The sequence below is a fragment of the Nyctereutes procyonoides genome, unplaced genomic scaffold, assembly GCF_905146905.1.
Source record: "Nyctereutes procyonoides isolate TBG_1078 unplaced genomic scaffold, NYPRO_anot_genome, whole genome shotgun sequence".
Taxonomy (NCBI): Eukaryota; Metazoa; Chordata; class Mammalia; order Carnivora; family Canidae; genus Nyctereutes; species Nyctereutes procyonoides.
Window position 1 is genome coordinate 2,173,290 of NW_026575030.1, and position 26,318 is coordinate 2,199,607.

A 26,318-nucleotide genomic window follows, 5' to 3' on the forward strand; every position below is an offset into this window, starting at 1 on the left:
CAATAAACAGTTTGATTTTTATGAGTGCCTAGGTCCCCCCCACCTCCTTTAGAGTAGATCGACAAAGTCATTGTATTTTAGATTTGGGAGTTGGGGGCTGCATTTAAGAAGTCACCTTTAGTCATTGTTGCTCAATGCTGTGGGTCAGCATTTGTGGGCTCAATTTTAGTGTGAATTGGTCAACATAGTTTTCATGACTCTGGGCTACCCTTTCAACCCCAACCAGCCAGCTTGTGACACCAAGAGGTATATATGGGACCAGAATGATAATGACTCAAGACAACTCTTTGTCTCTCTGGGTGAAGTCATTTGTTTCACACGCTCCCCTGACAGAGACTCTCCACCCCACATTCCTCCCACACTGGGAAAGAAATGCTTTCTTTCTTAAAAAGAAAATTGAGATGGCCTAGGGTAGCACTGGAAGCAGTTAAGGAGCTGCCTCCACTCTTCTTCCCCCCATCCCCCCCAGCTAGTACCAGCTTTGTCTTGGGCAGGGCTGGGAAGTAAACCAGGGCTACTTTCTCTTGAATGCTTTGACCCAAGCACAGACGAGGAATTTTTTCCTTCAAGCCTTGTCATGAAGCTGAAAGAGAATTTTTGATCATCTGGCTAGAAGGCTGAGGACAGTTGAAGATCATGTTCTGCTCATCCCAGTTTGTCTCCTGCTGTACTGCTTACTCAAGGACCCCCATGTGGTTGTAGATTAGACTAATGGAAGGAACCCTGTTTCAGAAGCTTTGCCTTGGTCTATACTCAGGTCAGTTTTCTGACCATGCTGCCACCATGTCCCTGGGTTTGTTTTCCTAGTAATGATATCCAATGTCTTTGGGTTTTATCTGCCCTAGACAACCTCCTAGAAGACTTCCAGCCCTATTTTACTGATGTTCTTTGAAACTGCACCAGCCCTCAGCTCTGGCCCTGATGTGACTTTCTAGAATTGGGTTTACTTATGTATGGTCTCACATTTTCACTCATCCTCATGCTCCTATAAATCAACTTCTGGTAACAGATTTTCTTACCCCTCCAGTTTCTACAGTGGAGATCTGGTGGCACTGGCCTGGCTGGCCCAGCTCTTTCAGGGTTACATTGGACAGCAAGAGGACCACTACCCACAACCACATCATGTAGGGTCAGAGGGTGAAGATCAGAACCAGGATTGGAAGAGCAAAGAGGTTTGATACCAATTTCAGAAGTCCCTAGGTCTTGTCAGGTTGGGTTAATATCTTAGATGAAAGAAGATAAAAATGAGAAACAGAGGGCAGAAATGAACAGATGGCACATCCCCTAAGAGTTCCTTCAGCATTGGGTTTTGCACATTTTCATGAGAGTTTGTGTGTATGGGACAGATCCATTCACAAAGATGGGACAGGTTGTGCTTCCAGCAAATCAACCCATAATTCTGGGTCAAGTCACTGTCGAACTTGGATTTGACACTGTGGTTTAATAATGGAAGAGTGAAATCATAATGAAAGCACAGGCAACCACATATAGTATCGTTTTCTTATTTTGGGGACCTCAGAGAAATGGATGGGAAGAATATCTTTTCTTCCCTTTCTAGATGCCAAGAGTCTGGCTCTAGTTTTCTTTAGCAGTTGACTTTGTCAAGCTTACTCCAATAGAATAGGCTTTTGTGTATTTTTTTTTCTGCCAAATCCCCTTGGCCTCTGAACTAAAGCAAACTCCACTGAATGTTATTGCTGAATAGCTCACGGCATGTTTATGATATGTGTGACTTTCTCTGGCTGACCTCACTGAAGGGGGCTTTTGCTTAGCCCGGGACCCATTTAGAGTGGCAGGGGATGAGAAATTATAGACCATCCAGCCTAACCTCAGAGGTAGGAAGATCTGAGAGACATTAAGAAGGAATGAGATCACAAAACATCTGGAGAAATATGAACTGACAAAAAACTAGCCATTGTGGTTTTGTATAGGGTAAATCTTGTTTGACAAATGTGGTGGGGGAAGAAGAGAGGAGAGAGAACAAGAATGAAGGCGATAATGTGGAAAGCAGAGGGTTGTAAGGCAATAGACTTAAACTATTAGGATTTCCAAAAGGCTTTGTACAAGATATTGCTAAATAGCTCACACATTGGGTGGCATCTTTAGGCTTCCTAAAGGAGCATACTTCAAACATTCCAATAAAGAGCTCAAGGCAAGATGTAATTATCCTCTTTCTTTTCCTAAGGGTACTATCCACAATCCTCAGTTATTATACACTTGGGTAGTAAGACAAGAGCCAAGTAGGTCCATGTAGCTCAAGACCTCCAACATCCCCTGCAAGGCGGTTATAAAAATAGGTTGGCTTTAGTGTGTCTACGGAAGTTATTCTGGAAAGATGGCTGGGTCTCTTGAGTAGGACCATCAAGACATCAATGAAATAGTTTCTAGTTCAGCAATTCGCCAACTACAGTCCACAGGCCAAATCCACCTGTGTTTGTAAATAATGTTTTATTAGAGCACAGCCATACCCATTCATTTACATATTGTCTAAGGCTGCTTTCATGCTGCAATGGCAGAGCTGAGTACAAATTGTCCCTGACTTACAATGGTTTGACTTACAATTTTTTGACTCTATGATGGTACAAAAGCAATACCCATTCAGTAGAAATCCTACATCAAACTTTGAAGCTTGATCTTTCCCTGGGCTAGTGATATGGTGTATGACGTTCTCTCATAATGCTAGGCAGTGGCAGCAAGCTGCAGCTCTCAGCCATGCAATTACAAGGATAAATAATCTATACACTTAAAATCATTCTGTCCCTATACAGCCATACCGCTTGTCACTTTCAGTATAACATTCAGCAAGTTACATGAGATAGTCGACATTCTATTAGAAAATAGGCTTTATGTTAGATGTTTTTGCCCAACTGTAGGCTAATGTAAGTGTTCTGAGCACACTTAAGAAGGGCTAAGCTAAGCTATGATGGTCAGTAGTGGAGGTGTATTACATGCATTTTTGGATTGTGATATTTTCAACTTAGGATGAGTTTATCAGGATAATAACCCTATAGCTGGATCAAAGAACTTTTGTAGTTGCAATTATATAGCCTGCAAACTTACTGTCTGGAAATTTACAGAAAAAGTTACTGATCCCTATTCTAGTTTATCTGCAACCCTCTATAATCAGCCATTTTAGGTAGCACTATAGTGGCTCTCTCATTTCATTCTGTTTCATTTTCTTTCAAGCATGTGGCACTATCTAAACTATCTTGTTGAGTAATCTACTTATATTTTAACTATTTTTTCCAACAAGAAAGGAAACTTGAAAGTAGAGATCTTGCTTGTTTAGTTCATCGCAGTATATCTCCAGCTGCTGACATATAGAAGTTGTTCAGTCACTAGTTATTGCATGAATGAATGAATGAGTGAATGCTTGAAGGTGGAAAAAATGGTGAAGGAAGGGGGTTTGAAAAGGTTGAAAGCGGGACAATGAAGATGCTTAGTGACTGATAGGAAATAGAATGATCATATATATATATATATGATATGTATATTGTGTATATATTATATACATATACAGGTGCACCTCATTTTATTGTGCTTCAATTAATTGAGCCAGCAGGTATTCTGTTTTTTCCAAATTGATGGTTTATGGCAACCCAGCATTGAGCAAATCTATTGATACCTTTTTTCCAACAGCCTATGTTCTGTGTCTCTGTGTCATGTTTTGGTAGTTCTTGAAATATTTCAAACTATTTCATTATTATTATATTTGTTATGATGACCTGTGATTAGGGTCTTTGATGTTACTATTGTAATTGTTTTGAGGTACCATGAACCACACCCATATAAGATGGAGAATTTAATAGATAAATGCTCTGGGTGATCTGACTGGCCAGTCCCTTGTCTCACTCCCTTTCCTTGGGTGTCCCTAATTCCTGACACAGCAATATTGATATTAGACCAGTTCATGACCCTAAGATGGCCTCTAAGTGCTCAAGTGAAAGGAAGAGAAACATGTTTCTCACTTTAATCAAAAGCTGGAAATGATTAAGTTTAGTGAGGAAGGCATGTTGAAAGCTGAGATAAGCCAAAAGCTAGGCCTGTTGTGCCTAATAGTTAGGCAAATTGTGAATGCAAAGGACACATTCTTGAAGGAAATTAAAATTCCTACTCTAGTGAACACACAAATGATAAGAAAGTGAAAAAGCCTTATTGCTGATATGTTCTGGTAGTCTGGAACTGAACACGCAGTATCTCCAAGGTATGCCTGTATTTGTGCTTTCTGCTTAACTGGTCGGACAACACAAGTCCCATATTAGTGGGAAGAAACCTTTAAATTGGTCTACCCACTCTATTATTGTAAATTATAACCTACCCTAAGAAATCTAAAGCAAGTTTTCTCTCCATGGTTTTGTAAACATTTTCGGGAATGGATATTGCACACTTAGCAGTGGTGGCCTGGTGGCTTCTTTGTCCTTTTGTGGTTCTCAATTTTGAGCTCTTGATGTCTGGGCCATTCCCCCAGGGATAAGATTAAGGCCCACTGCTAGATGGGGTAGAGAGAACTCAAGATCATAGGATCATCTTAACTAATTCCATTTACCTTTGGAACTTGGGCATTATCTACATTATATTTATTTTGACTTCCAGAAGGAATCATTGTGAAATTGACTGTTGCAATTATATACTCTTACAAGTTAATCATCTGCCCAAATGCCGCTATGTAGTCTCAAGAAAACAGTAATATAAGCCTCATAGTTAACAAAATACCCTAGCACTTCTTGAGTGCTTGATGACAGTCTGCAAAGTTAAAGGACATGGCTCTAGCCCCTGGGTTCTAGTCTTTTTCCTGTAGCATTTCTCAAGGAAATCTCTGAACCAAGTGCAGTTCAGTGGGTAGCATGGCGTTTTGTTAGTTAGATATGTTGCCATCTGGGAGAGAAGAGAGGTGCTTATTTGCATGAAAGTTATCTTTATTCTGTGGCTGTTTTAATTTGTCTTAATGTAACTGTCATGGGCTACTAGGATCATAGCAAAAGAACTCAAGAGCCAACTTTAACCAGGATCCACTGGTCAAAGATGAAACAATTTGAGGATCAAATAAGGACATTAACTTCAATGGATTGATATTCATCAAATATAATTAAATCCATAAATTCAGAATGACATTGAGGGAGTAAAACTCTAATTGCTCACCATTGATGGATGTTAGGGAACCAACTCATTATAATGAACACTAAAGAGAAAGAATCAAATGTTAATTCTGTCTTTCCTATACAAACTGTACCACTGAATAACCAAATAGTAAATAGTGGGAAAATTATTTTTAAAGAAGTATCCGGCTAATAAGAGAAGAAGGGATGATGGCATTGGAATAATACCATGACAGAATCACTAGTGAATGAGTGGATCTTGACATTGAGAACAAATGGCTGCTAATATCAAAAAAAGAGACGCAACCTCATGTGATGTGCCTTCTGATTAAAGAACACACCACCACCTTTGAAGTAGTCTTGCCAATGGGTGAAACTTGAATCTCAACAAGCCTCTAGATGCAAGTACTAATTTATAGGAAATGCAGAGGATGGATGATCACATCAGGCAACACCACTTGAATGGAGATGGCAAAATCCAGACTGGGAAGCTCTACAAGATAAATGAGCTTGTTTCTTCAACAAATAAATGTCAGACAGAAGAAGATGAGGAGGGGAACCTATGAATTGAAAAAAAGTTAAATTTATCCATAATATATGGATCTCATCTGCATTCTGAGTCCATAAACAAACTAAAATAAATGATTAATATCTATGTTTCAATTAGAAATTTGATATTAAAGAATTATTAGGAAATATCAGAAAGGGAGACAGAACATGAAGACTCCTAACTCTGGGAAACGAACTAGGGGTGGTGGAAGGGGAGGAGGGCGGGGGGTGGGGTGAATGGGTGACGGACACTGAGGGGGGCACTTGACGGGATGAGCACTGGGTGTTATTCTGTATGTTGGCAAATTGAAAACCAATAAAAAATAAATTTATTATTAAAAAAATTATTAAGATTTTAGGTGTGATTTGACATTGTATTTTAAAAAGAACCCTTTAGGGATACTTAATGAAATATTTATAGATGATATGTCTGGGATTTGCTTTAAAGTAGTACAGGGCAGAGAGTTAGCTGAGGATAGAGATGAAATAGGACTGGTTCTGAGTTGAACATTATTGCGTAATAAGTTCATGGGGTTTATTTTATTGTTCTCTCTCAACTTTTGTGTATGACTGACTGATGGGTATTATAAAAAAAATTTTAATGACTGTCTTGGCAAAAAGAACAGTGGTTGTTCAACTAGTTCTTTCAATGGTAGATAAACGTGACTTATGACTGTATCATTCATTATGAAACATATTTATGTCAACCTATGACTATATATGTATAATATGTATAATATAACTTAATATTATAACATTGGGTTGCATATAATATTAATTATTTATTCATATATTATAATATACAGGTATTATTATCTAGTCCAGATTATCTCAATAATTTAAACATATTTAAATAATCAGCTAAAAGGGTTTGCCTAATGCAGTACCTGTTACTATTTCATCATCCGGTAACATGTAATAAGGGTAGTTCCAATTGTGGAAAACAGAAATTTCATTCATTAATTTGTTCTTCCAAGAAACATTTCTTAAGAGTCCACTATGTGCCAGCACTTGGCTGATCTCTATGAATAAAAATCATCTAAGTCATGGTCCAATCCTGGAGAAATTCATTTTCTAGAGGGGGAGACAGACAAATAAAACCCACAGAACAAAACAAAAGCAGCCATGTGAGACACAGCTCATAACACCAAGGGCATGCAGTCAGCTGGTCCTGGAAAGAAGGGGTATCCTGGCTGGAAGGCTGATCTTGAGGGGACCAAAAAGCACAGGGGAGGAGATAAGGCGGAAGGGCAGTAATGAGAGCAGGGTGTTCTGGGAAGACATTTACTTGGCTTTTGCTCAACATAGCTGGATTGTTGTGGGTGAGGGAAGAGTGAGGAGAACAGATGCTGGTGGGGAACATTTAGTGCTGGATATTTTGGAGGATGTGGAGAAGCAAAAGGTACAAGCTCTTTCAAGATCTTTAACATCTCACCCCACGGTTTCTATACTGTTCTTGACCATGGCAGCTGATGTGAAACAAAGCCCCTCTCCCTCTCAGAGGCTGCTCCTCAGAATTCCATTTGCACACTCCCTTCCTACCAAGCTTTCTCCTCTGCAGCTTCCCTTGTTGACCTTCTGGTCTATCCTCTGTCCTTTCCAGGCTTTTTTTTCTTTCTTCTCAGTCTAAATCTCAGAAGGGCAAAGGCTCTGATTTTTCTGCATTGCATTTAGCCACAACTGGACTATCTGCATTAGTTCATCAGTGACCCTCATGACCTCTGTCCAGTTGAGAGTGTCAACTAGAAAGGTCTTTGGGAATTAAACTATTCAGTTTTTTTTAACTTGAAGCATGATCTCAAAGTGGTCAAATGTATTATATGATCACTTATCTCTATTGCTTTGGTTTTAACTTCCCCCTTAAAAAAAAAAAAACACACAAAAACTTAAGTAGTCCAATGAGGACAATTCCTTGTCATTTATTGAGAGCTTTTTCTTGGTCAAAGCAAAACATTGGCATTCTTAGCTGTTCACTTATTTATACTACAGGAAACCAACAGTTATGCAAAGCCACTGCCAACATAATCACGAGCTGCTGTGTGGAGTCTTAAGTACCTCATGGAAAAATAACTCTGAATTGGAATTCTTCCCAAAAGCCAGCTTCGTTAATGCTTTGACAACTGAGTTAGGCAAAAAAAAAATCTGGAAAGCAGTTATAAATGTGAATGACTGTTAAACCTTTCAGCAGGGTGATTTAATGTAAAAAATGTAAGATATTAGCACAAATGCTCTTGCAGTAGTACCATGGCTGTGTCATGCCTTTAATTTACCTAGAATTAATTGTAGGTTTAAGACGCTTTATAGTTTAATGAACACACAGAACACAGCCTCAAGCATGTTTTATTAACCTGGCTGTGCCTTGTGTTTCAAAGCAGTCTTTGAAAATGTGGGAGACAAGTTGTGTGTGTGTGTGTGTGTGTGTGTGTGTGCGTGTGCAAATATGTATGTGTAGCCACATGGAAGCAATGTGGAGCAGGATGGCCATGGGGCAGAAGGAGTTTGTTGACATAGTCATTCTCAAAACTATCATTTCATTATGGCAATTAAATTGTGAATGGGCATTTTTGGGGGCCCTTGCCTTTAAAAGGAGTTTCTGGTATTTTTCTTTCGTTCTTTAAAAAGATTTTTTTAAATGGATTTTGCCATTACTATTTCCTAAATACATATTCTTGCTTGTGAGTGAAAGGAAGGAGCTATGAACTGAGAGCAAGAACTTTGAAAGCGAGAAGAGTTTATAAGGTTATTGGGAACTTTTCATCCTTGCTGAGTAAACAGGAGAGTGATGGTAGATCCCATCTTTCTGAACAGAACTGTTCGCATATTCTGAGAGCTGATAGACACAGATTGGACTTCCAGCACTTAAATGCCTGTAGCACTTCAAGAGGTGTTCATAAAGGCCTTTTAATATTTTTCATCAGTAGTCTCTCATTTGTAGTCACACCCCCTATTCTGTGTGCCAAGTTCGTTCTTCTGGTCTCTGGGCTGCTCCAGATGACTTGGTCAACTTGCGTTCTTGTGTCCAAATTGTAAGGAGAAGGGGACGATGAGAATTCACTGTGTCAGTGATGACCATGGTGGCCAATGATGATTGAGTCCAATGGCGCACCACGCTTTTCCTGAGGCGCTTACCTCAGACCTTATTCGATATTCACCACAAGCCTATGGAGGAGGACCAATCATTATTGCTTTTATGCAGCTGAGGAAACTAAAGCTAACTAAAGTTTGGCCAAGTCAACACCCAAGGATAGAGACACATGTGTGGCAGAGCTCAGCTTGCAGTGCAGGCAGCTGCTGGAGTGTCACCCTTGGGCTTTGGGTTTTTCTTGACTGTATTAAGTCCCCTAAACCAGAGGACTCCACTCAGTCTCAGTCTTTGCCAGGAGATTGGTGATTTCCCTCCAGCTTCCTAGATGTATGCAACATTTCCAAGTTCTCCATGAATCACATTGATCCTTTTTTCATTTTTAAAATGTCATATTCCTAAATGCTTTAGAGAAAATCAGATAGAACATGTTTTTTTGGATATTAATTTTTTATTATAGGTATGAAATGCTTATAATAAAATTTAAATATGAAGTTGTATGAAAATTTTCTCTATTTTTTGTTGTTGCTGTTTTTTTAAAACTCTCTTGCCATATTCCTCTTCATCCAACTACCTCTAAGCCTAATTATACTTCCTGGATGTAGCCGAGGTTAAAAATTTGAAATTTATCTCTTTATGTCTCTGTCTCTATCTGTATCTTCCCCAGTTCCCTCCACAACACTCCTTGGCATTGTTCGGTAGGAAGACTGAGGCTAGCCTCCCTGGATTCAAATCCCGATTCTGCCATTTATTAGCTAAGTGATTTTTGTGCTGGTATTTTCTCCATACTTCAGTGCCCTTATCTGTAAATGAAAATAATAACAGTACATATATCATAGGTTTTTGTGAAGACGACACGTGGTAATATATAAAGCAGTGAGAACAGAGATAGGCACAAGGTAAACCCTCACTAAGTGGGCTACCTAGATCTATCTCTGTGTGTATATATGTACATGGAAGTGGTGATATATAAATTATTTTGCATCTTGTATCTTTGGCTTAGCAATATATTATTTTAGTCATGTAAAACTTCTTTAAAAAACAAATAATACAATATTCCAAAGGATACATGTAACCTGATAGTAGACTTTTAGATGTCTCTATTTTTTGCTCTTATAAACAATGTTTTAATAACCTACTAGGTACATACATCTTCATGCATTTGTCTGACTACTGCTGTAGGATAAATTTCTATAGATGGAATTGCTGATAAAGATAGATGCATATTTAAAATTTTGCTTGAAACTGCCAAAGTGCCCTCCCAGAAGGTCATACCAATTTACAATTTCAGAATGTCAAGATTGGATATACCTATTTCCCCACAATCCTGCCAGTGCTGACTAGGAGAGTATTTTTTAATCTTTATCAGATTTGTTGGTGAAAATATCTTATTGTTATTTTGGTTGCATTTCTTTAATTAGTAGTAAGATTATGCTTTTATAATGAGTGAAATGACTCTTTGTAGTCATTTGTGAATTAGGCTGTTCTTATATTTTGTCCATTTTTTATTGGAGCATTTTTTGAATTGATTTTAAAAATTTTTATTTATTTAGGATCTTAATCTCTTACTAGTCACTATATTAAAAGTAATTACATGTTTGTTGATTTTTTTCATTTTTTAATGATTTTTACCTCATCGAAATTTGAAATGTATAATAGACAAATCTGCCAATCTTTTTCTCACTGGATATTTTCTTTTAGTAGCTTTTTATTTTATTTAATTTTTTAAATATTTTTAAAATATATCCATTCATGAGAGATACAGAGAGAGGCAGAGACATAGGCAGAGGGAGAAGCAGTCTCCATGCAGGAAGCCCGATGTGGAACTCGATCTGGGTACTCTAGGATCATGCCCTGAGCCAAAGGCAGATGCTCAACTGCTGAGCCACCCAGGTATACCCTTTTAGTAGCTTTTTAAAAAAATATTGAAAGTTATGCCAAATAGGATAGCTCTATAAGTATATGGTGTGAGGTAGGGAATTTAACTTCATGTATCCCTAAATAAATAAGCAAGTTTTAGAGAAGTTGGTGAAAGACAAGGAAATAAGATATATTTGGAAGAACCATAGTACATGTTCATTCGTATATTTACCCAATTAGTTAACACACATTTCCTGAATATTTGTCATATGATATATATTTTACCAGTCAACACTAGGCAATAAAACTGCAATGATGGAAATGTTCTCTATAGGTGCAGTTAAACGCAGTAGCAACTAGCCACAAGGGACTGAATTTTAAATTGTATTTAATTTTAATTAACCACAAATTTTAAATAAAGAGCTACTTGTGTCTATTGTCTACCATACAGGGCAGTGTGGTTATAGAAGATGGTGAAATGGCAGCAGTGTGTGTGTGTGTGTGTGTGAGAGAGAGAGAGAGAGAGAGAGAGAGAGAGAGAGAGAATGCATGTGAGAATGCAAGGGGCATAGCCAAATGCTTTCCATTTGAAATAGTGAAATTATAGAAAAAGTGCAATTTTGTATCTCATTATGATTTAAGGATAGGAAAAAAAATAAAGTTTGGACAAAAGATAGGATGCATTTTTGGCCTTGAGATTCCTGGACCCTCAAATGGGAAAGAATGAGTCTGCTGGTCAATAGTATTTCCTCTGCAAGCTTTTAAACTGCATTCTTGCCTCGGTTCTGCAGACCACACCTCTTTTCTGCATACCACGTATCTCTTTTTCAGAAAGGCTAAAGCAAACTTGCAAACCCAGTGACCTACCTTTATATTAATTTCTCCCTTCTGGGAAATACAATGAGCTTCCTTTAAAAAGTGAGCCAAAAAGATACCAAGGTGTGGAACATTCTCGGAGTGGATTCTAACATTTCTCTGATCTTTTCTGAAGGGTTCCATTAGTGTCTCAAGAGTTTGGGGTCATGGCTGTTAACTCACTTAATACTGAATTGTTCAGGGAGCCCCAAGAAATAGTCATTCAATGATGTTAACAGGCAAATACACTTGAGTGGTGGAAAGCCTTGCAGATTCTAGGCAAGGAGCCCTTTATTTTGATTTTCAAAAGAAAATAGCCCTATTTCTCTGCTATGTAATATGTGAACCGAAGCAGTCAGAATCATACATAGCAAAGTTGTTTTTGTGGGCCTGGGAGCACATGGTTGTATGCAGAGGAGCTTGTTGACTGTGCACGTGTGGGAGGAGGATGGAGAAATGCCTGTCTGGGTCCAGCAGCATGCATATGCAGGTGACTGGAGCCACGGGCAGGCTGTCAGACGTACAGCCACCAGATTTATTACCAAGGTAAAAGGCATATATTATGTGCAGAGCCAGCTGGTCACCTGTCAGGTGGGGAGCTGAGGCTGAAAGCAAGCTGCTTACCACTGAGGAGATAACAGCTTTATGAGGAATCTGTTGTGGGGGCGTCTAAAGGAAAAAATCCTATCCTGCAAGGTGCACCTGCATGCTTTTTCCATGATAAAACCAGAGGATGAGAAGACAAAAGCAAGTGCTGTCGAAGTGTTAGACCTTGAGGTTTAGAGAATGTTTGATGTGGCGCCTCATGAAACTTTAATCATGAAATTCATTCCAATTCATTGAGATGTGTGGGATGATAGGACCTGACAAGCGGCAGAAGCCCTCTCAGCTCAGGGTGGTGATTTATGGGGAGGCAGAGAGCAGGGGGCTCTGGCTTCCCCTCCAGGCTCACTTAACAGCTTCATTAATAACCCAGATAAACAAGCCAGCTAGTTCATGAATAGCATCTGATATTAAATTGAGAGGTGTTGGGAATAAAAAAGAAATCCTAAACAGACAGTGAGCCCACGTGGGGAGAAACTGAGAATAGTGATCAAAAATAAGTAGAATTGTATTTGGCCATGGGAGATTTGGACTTTTTTTCTGATAATCTCCGTACACATTTTAGGGAAGAGTGAAAATCCTCCAAGTAATAGCTAATAATTATTAAGTACCTATTTCAGATGCTTCCATTTAATCCTTACAGCAATTTTATGAGGTGGACTTTATTATTATTATTTTTTTTTACAAATGCAGCAAGCTGAGGATCAGGAAGCAAAAGTAATTGACCAAGAGCCTTGCAGATTGTTAATCGTTACAGGTGGGATTTGATATCCAGACCACTAGCCTTTGAAAGCTAGTGCTCTTTCTCCAGTATTCTTGCTACTAAAGTGTGGTCCATGGGCCAGCTGCATCAGTATCACGGGGAACTTACTAGAAATGCAGAATCTCAAGTCTTTCCCTAATCCCACTGAAAAAGAATCTGAATTTTTAGCAGGATTTCCAGATGATTCAAATGTGCAAGAAAGTGTTATTTAGAGTCTCTAGTCTATACTCAGTGGATGGGAAAGCAAGATCCTCACGTAGATGATTCTCTGTAATCGTCTCACTCTGCCCCAGGTCATCTGAGCACCATCAGCCTCCCAGTCAAGGTAATTGCCAGCCTCACACAGCCCTTCGTACCTATGGTCGCACATGTGGCCCTGCCTGTTCAGGAAGTAAAGACAAATTTCCAGAGTCAATTAATTAACTCTTACCATTGCTTCATTCTACCCTGTGTTTACTGCTAACACAGCACTGCTCATACAGATGTGGGGTTGTTAATTTAATTGCTCTTAATTTCCTACTGGGCTCTGAAGTCTTGGAGGAAGAGGGTTTGTCTATTACCCATCATTGTTTCCCTGGCAACTGGTACATGGCCTCACCTGGCCCAGAGAAGACGCTCAGTGAATGTTTGTTGAGAGATTATGTGAATGAAACTGGCAAAGTCTTTTATTCTACATGGGTTATGTCTCATTGATGACTTTCCGTGGACAGTTAAACAGCAGGAGTTTGTGGAAAACATCTGGAAATCTCTCAAGTCTCTGTCCCACCCTTAACCATAGGTATATTTTCCTTCTAGGCCACAGCAGATGTTCTCTTCTGGCAAAAACCAAAGAAAGGAGATCTGTGGCATCCTCTTGACAGTGAATTTAGAAATAAAACACAGTTGTAAATAAGAAAAATACTTTCACAGATGGAATTATTATGTTCTCATTTCTGCTGCAACATGAAATTGTAGTGAGAGGCTAAGGTCAGGACACATTGATTCACTCATTCAACAAATATTTATTAAGTCCCATTATGCACCAAATGTTAGAGATATTCATGTGATCAGATATACATCATACCCACCCTTGTGGAGCAGAGAGACAGACAAGGGAGATAAGACTTAAATTGGAATGAATAATTCAAAGTAGTTCATGAAGTTCAACATTTATTGAGTTCCAGCTCTGTACCATGCACCATACTAGCTGCTGGGGACAAAAAGATGCCTAAGATAGAATCCCTGACTCAGAGTGGATCACAGCCCGGTGAGGCTGACACGTAGGCATCATCTCTCTGCTGTGGAAAGGGCAGAGACAGAGGAGTGCTAAGGATTCTGAAGGAGCACAAGGGCAGACAATGAATGGGATGAGGGGCAAAGGGAAGTGGGTCTTGGAAGAGTTCTTGGAGGAGGAGGAGGTGGTGCCTGGCCTGAGTCTTGAAGCATGAGTAGGACTTTGCTTGGGCAAGAAGGAATGAACTAGGATGCTTGGGTGGCTCAGTCAGTTACGTATTTGCCTCTGACTCAGGTCATGATCCCAGGGTCCTGGAATGGAGCTCTGCATCAGGCTCTTTGCTCAGCAGGCCCTCTGCTTCTCCCTCTGTCTCTCCCCCTGCTTGTGCTTGTTCTCTCTCTCTCTCTCTCTCTCTCTCTCTCTCTCTCTCTCTCCTCTGTCAAATAAATAAATAAAATCTTTAAAAAAAAGAAGAAAGGAATTAACATGGAAGTCGAAGGCTCTTGGACAAGATTGAAAGATCAAATAGCTGCATGCTAAAATAAAGACTCCTAATGTTCTGATGTGCTATGAATACAATTCAGTTGTATCTCAGACAGCTGGAATCATGTGAAGGCTGGGTAGGGTTTAGGGCACTGATATGGAAAAGGACATTCTATGCCACGGTAGGGATGGAAGAGGAACATGTGGGTAGCTCCCTTTCTCCCTTTCTTTCCAATTCTTACTCTTTCTTGATCTCCCAACTTTCACCTGTTTGTTTCTGATGTTAAAAAATTAAGATATTAAAACAGTATGTTTTTTCAGTTTTAAAACTAAAAACAAATATTTAAACATAAAAGATAATCATGAGATTCATGCAACATATCAATCATTGCTCATTAATGTTGTTGGTGAGTTGAGCCAGGGAGCAAAATATTAAAGATGTGATGCTCCTATTCACTTTCCAGTCTTCTCAGTGTATTTCTCTAACTATCTGAAAGCCTCTTTTGAAGATGGCTTCCAAAGTCTAAATTGGAAAGCCCCTAGAGAATGCGAAGCCTAGCTCAAAGTGTTCTTCTGGCCTAGCTACATGCTACAGTGGACTTTTTTTTTTTTTTAATTGGAGAAGTTATCCACTGAGAATGTTATTGGTCTGCTTCTTGATTGGATGGGCCACCTCAGTTCCCATATACAGTTCTCAGTATACTGTTGGCCTGTTCCCTCCAGGTGCTGTCACATTAGAGTTCCACAAGTGGGCAGAATTGAATATAGCGTCTCCAACAGGGCCCTCTTCTGTTGGCAAACACTGCCCACTTTTCTCATCCCTGGCACTAAAATGTGAAATTTGCCCATAGAGTGAATTAGTGATGAAATACTAGGAAAAGCTTCTGGGTGCTCTCCTAATGTGTTGATGGAGAGACTTTGGTTAGGAATCCCGAAGTAATTTAATGCAGAAAATCTCTTAGGTAAAAGGATGTGAACAGAGAGCACCAGGACCCTTGTTTGTATATTCCTTTTCTTTTCTTTCTTTTCCTCAACAAGGTAGAAATCCAATCTCAAAAGTTCTCTTATTTTAATTTTTGCTGTGTTTTCAAAATAGAGTTCTTCTATGCTCTGGGGCTCTCCTCTTTGGTATCCAAGATATGAATTATGGGTAATGTGGAACGTCTCAGTGGGTTTGTATGACTAACAACTGTTCATAAATATGAGCATGATCAGAAACCCCCGTGACGACTCTTTACTGAGTCTCCCTAAATTACAGCCAAATTGTTCATGTGAGGATTTTTCAGGGAAGCCAAAGGTTACGTTCTCTGCTTTCTTTTGTAAATATGTCACAGTCCATTGGACCCAATGACTAGGGCCCCTCACAGCTGGTAGGGAATCATAACTGTGGTCTTTATTAAGATTTAAATCACTTAAAATCCCATTGCTTTCTCCCTAGTCCCCAAAATAAAGAAGATGTGCAATATCAAAAAAAGGATTTTCTATAAGAATCAATTACTACTTTTAAAAGTAAAAACATTGTTGACATAAGGATGTAATTTTTAAGGTTACAAAATCTATATCACATGAATCTTTTAAAGTAAGCTCAAATGGTAAACATTTTTTTAATATAATGACTCCCCATTGTGGCATTTTTCATATTCAGCCCAAATGATATATAATAGAGGATATGTTAGTTGATTTACTCCCACAAAATCAAGTATAGTTTTGGTAATGGTAATGGTACAAGTTGTGGAAGTAGTGCTTTTATAGTAGAGTGGAATATGGATAATTTTCATGTCATTACTACATAAAAACCATAATTCTTAGCACAAAATCCATTTACATGTAGTTTAATGGCAAAAGCTTGAGCAAATTTCCAAAGTTGGATCTCATATTACCTAGCTTCCATGAATTAGACATATTTACTATGAAGTCATATCATAAATACTTAAAATTAAACTACAACTGACAAGATGAATAAAATATGCTTTATGATCTAGAATGTCTTCTTTTATGGCTAGATTTACTAGCTTCTCATCCCTCAACTTCATTAACCCATAAAACATTTCCTATTCAATAATACAAAATGAGAAAATGCAGTATTTTTGCTTTTAGAGTAATTTGTAAAGCAAAATTGTATCCATGTGTTTGTGCTTGTTTTGGTAAGGGAGGGAGAATGATTATTTTCATTCCCCAGGACTATAAAGTAATAAATAGCAAATGCCCTTCATGTGAGTTTAGTCTCTTTTGTTTTACAGATGCACTGTGCTTGCCATGAATAAGGCATCTGATTTCTGGAGGCCTGTAGTGGACTCAGACAGATTTGGGCTGGAACCTAAGTTACTCTGTAGTCTTAGGCAAATCAGTTAAACCTCTATGAGCCTCAGTTTCTTTATCTGTAGCTTTGGGATAATATCTAACTCTCAGTTTTTTTATAAGGTTTGGAGATATTACATGCATAATTAGTATAGTACCTAGCTCAAAGTTGGTCCTAAATGAATGTATCTATTGTATGATAGATAAACACACAGAATAATGCTAAATAAATGTATTTATTCTACACTAGACATTGTGTTATCTACTTGGAATGAAAAGAAAGGGAGAGGAAATCCAAGTTCCTATTCTCAAAGAGCTTATGACTTTGTAGAGAAGGGGAGGGGGGGAGAGGGACATCTACCTAACAAATTATAAAGTAAGTCAGATAAGACCATGTTTAGACCTCTCAACAGGGGATTATGAACAATGCTTTAGAGCCCAAAGGTGGGAGTAATTAATTCTGGTTAGGAAAAAAGAATGAGGAGAATGAATGAATGTGATATTAGGGAAAATTTCATTGAAAAAATTACATTTGAGTATCTCAAAGAATAAACAGAATTTTGATAAGTGGAAAAAGAAAGAACATCCTAGCAAGAACAGATAGTGTCATTAAAGGGGCAGTGGCATGCGACATGCCTACAGAGCACTGTGACTTGGCTCTTCTCTGGTCTCCAGCCTGCTGGCCCACCCTGCAGATTTTGGAGTTGCCAGCTTCCGTAATTGTTTGTATGTATTTATGTATGTGTATGTATACACACATGCAAATATCATGTCTATCTACACATAAAATATATTCAAATTTTTTCTGTTTCTTTGGAGACCCTCACTAACACAGACGTGCAATTCATATTTAAAAGCTAATATAAAATTGAGAGAACTTGCTCCTATTTAGAAATGAATGGTCACCTGCAATGTCAAGATATGCTCTTAGTTTCAGTGTCTTCCAGAAGAGAGTAAACTCTACTGTTGGAGTGGTCCTCTGTTTTTGTTAACTCACTGCTTCTCAGCTCTTTCCAGTCTCAGCCCTGGTTACATAGCCCTCTGGCAGTGGTGTTGTGGACATGATGGAGCTGAGGAGCGCTGACTGTGTGCTATGTTCCTGAAGCCTGAAATGATTGCATCCCTTGGCCTCTCGCTTCACTTTACTGCTTCAGGAATCAGGGAGAAAAAGGCCCATGTTATCTTGCCATGTTTTGTACATGCTTGTCTGAATTCCTTAACACCTAGATGCACGTTACCAGATTCCAACTACTGCAGCCTCTTGAGCTGAAACATTCTTAAATGAAAACTGTAAAAATCATAATATCTCTCATGCCCTGAAACAGATGATGTGCTGCATAAAAACCAGGCCCTGCCCCATCGTACTGATGCTTTTATTATAACAATAATATCTCGTATTTGATGGGTGCTTCATTTACTCCTTCATTTACTTTTATTAAGTAGTACTTCATTTGCTCTTCACAAATATTAGATAGGGAAGGAGTTCATATCCTAATTTTATATACATATGGACATGGAAGCCTTGGGGAGTTAGATGCATGTGAGCACACAGCTAATGGTAATTGGGGAAGCTGGGTCCCCATCCTCTTCTCCCAATTTTCAATTCCGCATTCTCCCTCTTCCCTCCATCCTCTTATTCTTCCTCCTTCAGTTTCATCCTTCAACAACATTTACTTATTAAATTCTATGTCAGGTATTATTCTGTCTTGGACATACAGCAGGCAATAAGACCTCTTCATGGACCATATCCATAGACTACCTCCATGGAGCTTAGCATCTAATAAGGAAGATGGGCATAAAAATCACAAGTAACTAACTTCAGTTGTGATAAGTACTACTGAGGAGAAATATAAGAGGCCTTTGAAGTGTGTAAACATACTTCCTTGCTTTATTAGGGGCATGTGGGATCCACATTACCCTTGTCTTGACCTCTGGGTCATTCTGAGGTATCCAGCAATGGTCTCTGTTTTAATATTGCATGAAATTCATACTCAGGAGGAGACAAATGGCACACTCAAATGGGATAGCTGGGGGAGATTATAAGAAAAGTGTAGGCATCTCTGAAGGGATGAGAGAGGGAGCAGTTTCCAGAACATAGATTATGTAGCTGGAGGAAGGAGCTGCCTGACAGGAGCTGTTCTCTTCAGTCAACCTTCGGTAATCTATCAGGGCTGGAGCCAGGGAATAAACAGTGCTCTCATTCCCCTCCAGACCTCTCCTCTGCGGAGACAACCAATAGTCAGAGGTCAAGGCAACTTACCTAAAGGCTCCCTCTGTGGGGCAGGGTGTGAAGGGTGAGAGAGTGAAGCGGTGAATGAAAGATGAACATCTGATTGCTGCTATCAGGTCTGCATCTCACAGCCTTTTCACTCCAATATCCTTGTGAATGGTCTCTGTGCTTGCATGTCCCTTATAACACAACCTCCCTTTTCCCCAGCAGCCAAAGTGATTCTAGAAGAAGACCATAAATCAGATAATGTGCTAGCCTACTCCTCACTGCTTTAAAATCAGCCAGTTGTTTCCCATTGCCCTTAAAGTCCAGACTTCCATAACCATCAGGTCCTAACTTCAGCATCCCTGTCTCCTTTCCCAGCTTCATTAGATACCATTCCCTTCCTTGTCCGTGACATCCTGGTCTTCCTGTTGCCATCTGTGGCAAGCTTGTTCTTGCTTCAGGAGCTCAATGCTTTCTGTTCTCTCTGCCTAATGGTCTCATAGCTCATGGTTTTCTTCTTCCCTCCCTTCTCCCTTTTCCTCCTATTCTTCTTCTTTGCACTTCCTCTCCTCTTTCTCTTCCTCCTCCTTATTATTAAAAGTATTTCACCTTTTTTTTTGATTTATAACATCATACATTAAAGGGTCCAAATTTTAAGTATGCAACTTGATGAAATTTTCCATGTGTATACACTCACAAAAACAACCACCCAGATCAGGATTTAAAGCCTCTTCAGGCCTCAGAAGGCTCAGTTGGGCTCCTGCCAGTCAATATCTTACCGCCTCCCCAGAGGCCAAAAAATTATTCTGAGCTCTATCACTATAGAGTAGTTGTACCTGTTTGTGAACTTCATATAGGTGCAGTCATTCAACATGTACATGTTTGTGTCAGAATTCTTCTGCTCAATGTAGTGTCTATGAGAGCACTCTCTGTTTTTTGCTTATATCAGCATTCACTCATTTTTGCTCTGTAGTATTCTACTGTGTGGACATACTAGCATTTATTTATCCATCCCACTGCTGAAAGACATTTAGTTCTAGTTCTTGGTTATTATGACTTGTACTATTATGGACATTGTGATGCGTATATGCCTAGGAGTGGGACTGTTACACCAGAGAATGGCAGGAAATTTAGCTTTAGAAGGTATTGCCAGATAGTTTTTGAAAGTGGTTGTACAGCGTACCTTCCAGCAGCAGCATATGAGTGCTCCGTTCAGTGTATGAGAGCGTGTCCTTGTCAGGACTTGGAACTGACTGGCTAATTTTGGCCATTCTGGGAAGTGCAGAGTGGTGTCTCATCAAGGTTTTCATGTGCATTATTAGTTTTAATAATGTTGAGCAACATTGCATATGCTTGTTGATCATTTAGATCGGCTCTTTGGTAAAGTGCCGATCAAGTGTTCTGTGATTCAAAAACAATATTTGATACCTGTCTTTTTTCCTAACTTATAGAAGTTCTTTATCTATTTTGGATATGATTTCATTGTCAGACACTTGTATTGCACATATCACTTTCTGGTCTTTACCTTGCCTTTTCACTCTCTTAGTAATGTGTTTTGAGAAACAAAGTTCTGAGTCAAATTTGGTAACGTTCTCTCTTATGCCCAATGTTTTCTGCTACCTAAGAAATTTTTGCACATATTACTTCTCATTATAACCTCTTCTGAGAGCCTTGCCCCAGCCTCCTGATGGTATGTTTTACTCTTGAGGACTGCCCTGACCTCCCTGGGCCTGGAGTACGAGTACAAATGGAATCCTTTGATGTTCTAGCTGGTGGACCAACAGCAGTGGCTTTGGGTTCAGATTGATATTCACACTTACAAGCACCAGTTGTCATTACAAGCACAATGGACAGGCAACAACACAAAATACTGTGTATGGTCACAAGAGACAGGGCTAGGAGAGTAGGGACCATCTCAGCTACAGAAAACCATAAGCCTTGGGGTTCCTTCAGCTTTATGAATAACTAGTAATATATTTTCTGTGGTGGATTTGGGGGCACTCTGCTCAGATCCCCCACTTCAGAGCCAAGGCACTTCTCCCTGCCATCTACTCGAGGGATGTTAGCTACTGATGACTTATAGCTGAGTCTCTTTCAGGGATTACCCCATTATGGGATATCTCTAAAGAACCATCCCTTATTTTCCAGGAGATCAGCTGAGGCCTCTTTTGCAAATAAATTGCAATTCACTTCTCCCTCTATCTGATTCCCTTGCCTTCACTCCCTCATAGGTATGTTCAGATCCTGGGAGCCCTTTCCCAGAAACTTCCATCACGTGAGTCTCCTTCTCAGAATCTGTTCTCCAAACTCAGAGACCCTTAGGGATGTGTGACTTATGCCCCTTCTCTGCTGCAGCTGTATGTCATCAATATTGGTTCCTCCATTTCCAATAAAGTTTCAATAATGAGGCACAGGGGCTTAGAATGGTGTGCTTTCCTCTTCTGGTTTCCCATTCACCTTGGATACAGTATAGGTGGTAGCCTGATGATTCCCTGAGGTAATGTTGACCACGAGTCAAATCCTCAGGCATCCCAGAGGCTAGAGGGTGACTACGAAACCAACTGTTTTTTTTTTTGTTGTTGTTGTTGTTGTTCTAAGATGTGCATGTGTGTGTACACACACACATGGCTATGCATATACCAATGCCTGCAACATGAGTGAAAAAACAAAGGCACCCAGGCTTATTAAAAGTCCACTAAGTGACTACCACAGGCATTGAGTACAAGGTCAAGGGGTGAATTGTGAATTGTAGTTAAGGGGAACAGTGACCCTTTTGGTTTCCTCTCTGTTTTTGTGGAGAGGCTTGCTATGGCAGGGTGGCCAGCCCATCTTTGGGATCTTCCTGGTTGTAACAGTGTATTTCTGCGTTACAAGTAACACAGAATCCTGGCAAATGAGGACCACTGATTGTTCACCCCATTAGTTCTCATCAGGAAGCAGATTAAGGAAGAGTTGAATTTTTCTGAAAGTTGACGGGCTAATGTCAGCACCTACTTAGAATGATTAAGAAAAAAAATTCTCATAATTTAGTGAGGCCAAAAGATTTATGCTATATTCCGAACATATCAGAATTGGATTAGTCATCATGTGATGAAAGACAGCCATTTCAAAAGTACGTCACATCGAGGTGAGGATTGTGAGTCTTGATAAATAGGAAGTAATTGGGATGGCATCTCATTTTCAGCTGCTTTTCCTTTGTTACCTTCTGAACGATGCATGGTTTACTGTTCTCCCTGCATTTATTTGAAGATTTTATGAAAACACATAAGTTGTTGACATTTTGGGCACCATTAATAATGAAAACTTATTGTACATTATGCCAAATTGAAGGGAATAGAAATTATAATGTCTGAGGGCGATGTGACAGCAGCAGTGCAGTGCCCAACACAGCCACAAATTCCAATTAAAGGAGCAGGGCTCCATGAAGTTTGCATATAAAATACTGTGCCCTGAGAGTGCCCAAGCCCAGAAGCGACCTCCTGCTTAAGTAGAACATTTAGCAGCTGGGAAACTCCTGCCTGTAGGGATTGCTTTCTGCTAAAGTTTACAGGGACCTGAGTAAGAGTTGCTAAACTTTGTGAGGGCGTTTCTTTCCACCACATAGAGTGAACTCAAAAGGTAGCCAGTCTGAGGCTGTATCTCTGTGCCAGCAGGGGTCAATTGCTTCTTTCTGTTTAGTCATTTTTACCATGTGGTTTTTGTCATGATGCTCATTTCATGATTTCAAGATGGTTGCGTCACCACCGTTTGTCTGTGTTCTTGTCAGAGAGGAGGGTAAGGGTGGAAGGCAAAAGTGTGAGTGCCAGATAACTTAAGAGTACTTTCTCAGAGGCTGTAACAATTCCTATTTGTAGCTTATTGGCTAGGACTGTGTCACAGGGCCATCTATCCATGCAGTTGGCTAGAGCTGTGTCACATGGCCACCTATCCATATGATTGTGTATGCTCTGTCACATGGCCATCTATGGCTGCAAGGGGTGAGAATGTAGTTGTTTGTTTGTGTGTTTTAGCTAGAAACATCATTGCCTTCCATCCCCCCCTCTACCTTAAATCAGAGTTCTGTTAGCAGAGGAAAAAAGTTGAGATATGGCGTAGACAGCTGGTAGTGTTTAACACAAGATGAGAGCCTCCCCATCTCCTGCCTGAAGGTAGTTAGAAATCTATGTCTGATTAGGACATCTGCTTGGATGTAAGCTCCAGGCTATGTATTACACAGAGTCCCTCAGTGAGAAGAAATGCCAAATGAATGGGAATAAGCAATAGGAAGACTTCATGCAACTCCATGAAGAAAAAGAAAATGTCACTTGAGTGCATGTAAGGGGAAAATAATCCAAACTTTATAAGAAATGAGTTAGAAATGCTTCATAATTGAATTAGTCTAGTATATGGTTCATGCAGCACCTAAAATTGTGCCTAGCACTTGCTGTTGATTTAAGAGCTGATGATAATCTGCTGTTTCTGTCCTATAGGCGATTATATCCTCATGGAGGTGTAGGACCAATAAATAAAAAATAGTAACCAACGGAGTAACTTCTCAATAAGAGGTGAGGTCGTGGGGGTGGGTTGGGGTTAGGAAAGGCTTCATGGAGAAAGGAGGATGTCTGGGACCTTGGATAAGGGATTTGATTTGGACAGTTAGGTAAGATGGCACAGGAGGCACAGAGTCTATGCAGTCCTGGTTCTGAATGACCTGTTTGGGATGAGGAACTGTGAGAAAACCAGCTTAAAGAGAAGATGTACAGACTGCTAGTTGCCTCCACATTACTACCTTCTGTTTTCCTTCATAAGAAACCTCCCATTTTATTAGATTAGGTAATAAGTCCATCCTGAAAACTACATTTCTCAGCATCTTTTGTAGCAAAAATGGTCAATGAGGTAGAAGCGTAAATCTTTTAGGACTGGGACTCCCAGGACAGGGCCTAATGCAATCATAAACATACACTTTTGTGTCCTTGTCTTTTCCTCTTATCTGCTGCCTAGAACGTCGATATGATACCCGGAGCTGCAGGGCCATCTTATGACCATGAGGTTATTTTCAGGTTGGAAACTATATGCTAAAGATTACAGAGGAAAGAGGCGTATGGTGCCTGGACCTCTGCTAACATGGAGCTACCATACCAATTCCAGACACCTTTCCAGCGAGAAAATAAATTTTTATATTATGTTGCTGTTACACGGGAACCCGGTTACATGCAAGAGAACCTTAACATAGTTTAGGAGATGAACTTGGAAACATAGGATCAGGTCAATTAATGGATAAGGTAAAAAACTGTAATTTCTGAGCATCAACCATTTGTCAGACACTGACCTATGTTTTCCATCGAGACCTCCTTTTCTTTCCCTCCATTATGTCTCAAGCTATTGTTGAGCATGGCCAGAGCTGATAGAATTGGCATCGTATCATCTCAATAAGGAGATCCTCTTGACAATCGACAGTTCTCGGTCATACTGTTGCTATGCCTGCTAGTGACCCTGTGGTAGGTAGTTCTTCTCTGGCTGTTCACTGAGGCCAACACAAACACACCAGAAGAGGTCAAGAGTTCAGACAGTATGTTCAAAACATATTGTATATGCAGTTGAGCACTGGGCCCTAATCTCCTAATCTGACCACCTAAGCACCTTCTCCGGAACAGAGAAGCAGGTCCTAGCCAGTGTAGATGCATCTTAGGCCTCTTGAGGGCCTTCCAGGGGTATCTTCTGTCTTTTTCTAATGATTCTTATTCCTTCCCTGGTCACTTGGGTGCTCCAGACAGCAGTTGCTGAGACAGAGTTCGGAGCACAAGGGATCTTGATAGAGGGAGGGGAAGAGATAGTATCTGTGAAAGGTGAAAGGGAAAAGAAGAGCAAGATTGTGCCAAGGGACCTCAGGCCGTGATGCTGCTCTGACCCATCTCGGTTGATGCCATTGAGAGTTTTGGAGCAAAGATCCCCACTAGTGGGGTCCTGCTCTGGGCAGAAATGGTCAGATTCCTTTGCCATCACTGGCTGGCAGATGCCTACGAAAAATGCGGCATCTGCAAAAGAGCCGAGACAAAGCCTGAAGATGCCAGCAGCTGGATGCCATCAGCTAATGGCTCTTTTCGAAGCTGGACAGCAATTCTTCTCGAAAAGATCTTAGTGGCACCTCCATGGCTATCACAACCCCCTCACCAAATTCCTATTTAACCCTCTCTTCCTTGCCAGAGGCTCCCACCAGACTTCTGGGTCCATCTACCCTCCCTCAGAAACCATGAAGTTCCACATTCTCTCTTGCATCTGACACATTTCCCAACCTTGGTTATCCACTTATTGCCGACGCACTTCTCTGCAGTTTCTGCTGCTATGTGGTCTGGATAATGAAGCACAGTTTCAGGGTCTCCCCAGTTAAGGGCTGGGAGGGAAGAAGTTGAGTACTGACCATTGGGGGAGGGAGGGGCAAAAAGAGAACTTCCACACTGGCTGCAGCTTGTTCTCAGCTAAAAAGTTTCTAATGCAGCAAACCTCCCAGCTGACTCTCCTTCACAGACCCCCTATTCACATAGTTTTAACACTAATGCCTAAGAACTGTAACCCAGGCTACATTATGCTAAGAATGCATCTGCTTCCTTCCCAAAGCAGCCTGTGTTCCCTGGACCCCAAGGGGATCTGGGCTTAGCTCCCTGTACTCAAGGTCGCCTGGGGAGAAGGAGACTTCCATTCATTTGTTCAGCACATGCTAATTAGGTACTACTGGGAGCCTCCAGGTCCCTGACTCTGGGTAGCTTTGGTTTTAGTGGAGGCACAGATGTTGGCTTCATTTGTGGCATTAGCTAATGTGGACCAAACATTGCCAGACACAGGCTGAGCTGTTCTCCTGTGTTATCTTTTCACAGCACCCTATGAAGGGGTAGGGGATATTTTTAATCTGTACTTTGCTGCTGGCAAAGGTGGAGTTTAGCAAAGTTAAGCAATTGCTCAAGGTCATACATCAGGTAAGTGGCCAAGTGGGGCTTTAATCTCAGGTAGTCTGATGATGCCAGGGTTCATGTACTCAGTGGCTACTACGTGGCTGCTTCTTAAGGAAACCAAGAGGCGAAGAAGGTCTTTAAAGCAAAGCATGGCCTGCTAAAAGTCACCTGTCGGAAGAAGAACAGAACAGTGTGTTGCTGGTCCAGGATGCCACCAGAGGCACCAGGAGGGATAGTGTGCTGGGTCCATGCCTGGCTGCTGATGCTAGTCTCTAAGACTGATGTTGTGCAGTCCAAGATAGTCATGAGAGATACAGCTGGAACAATCGAAGGGTTTTCCCCAGAGGACTGATTTTTTAAAAAATAATCTTCAGT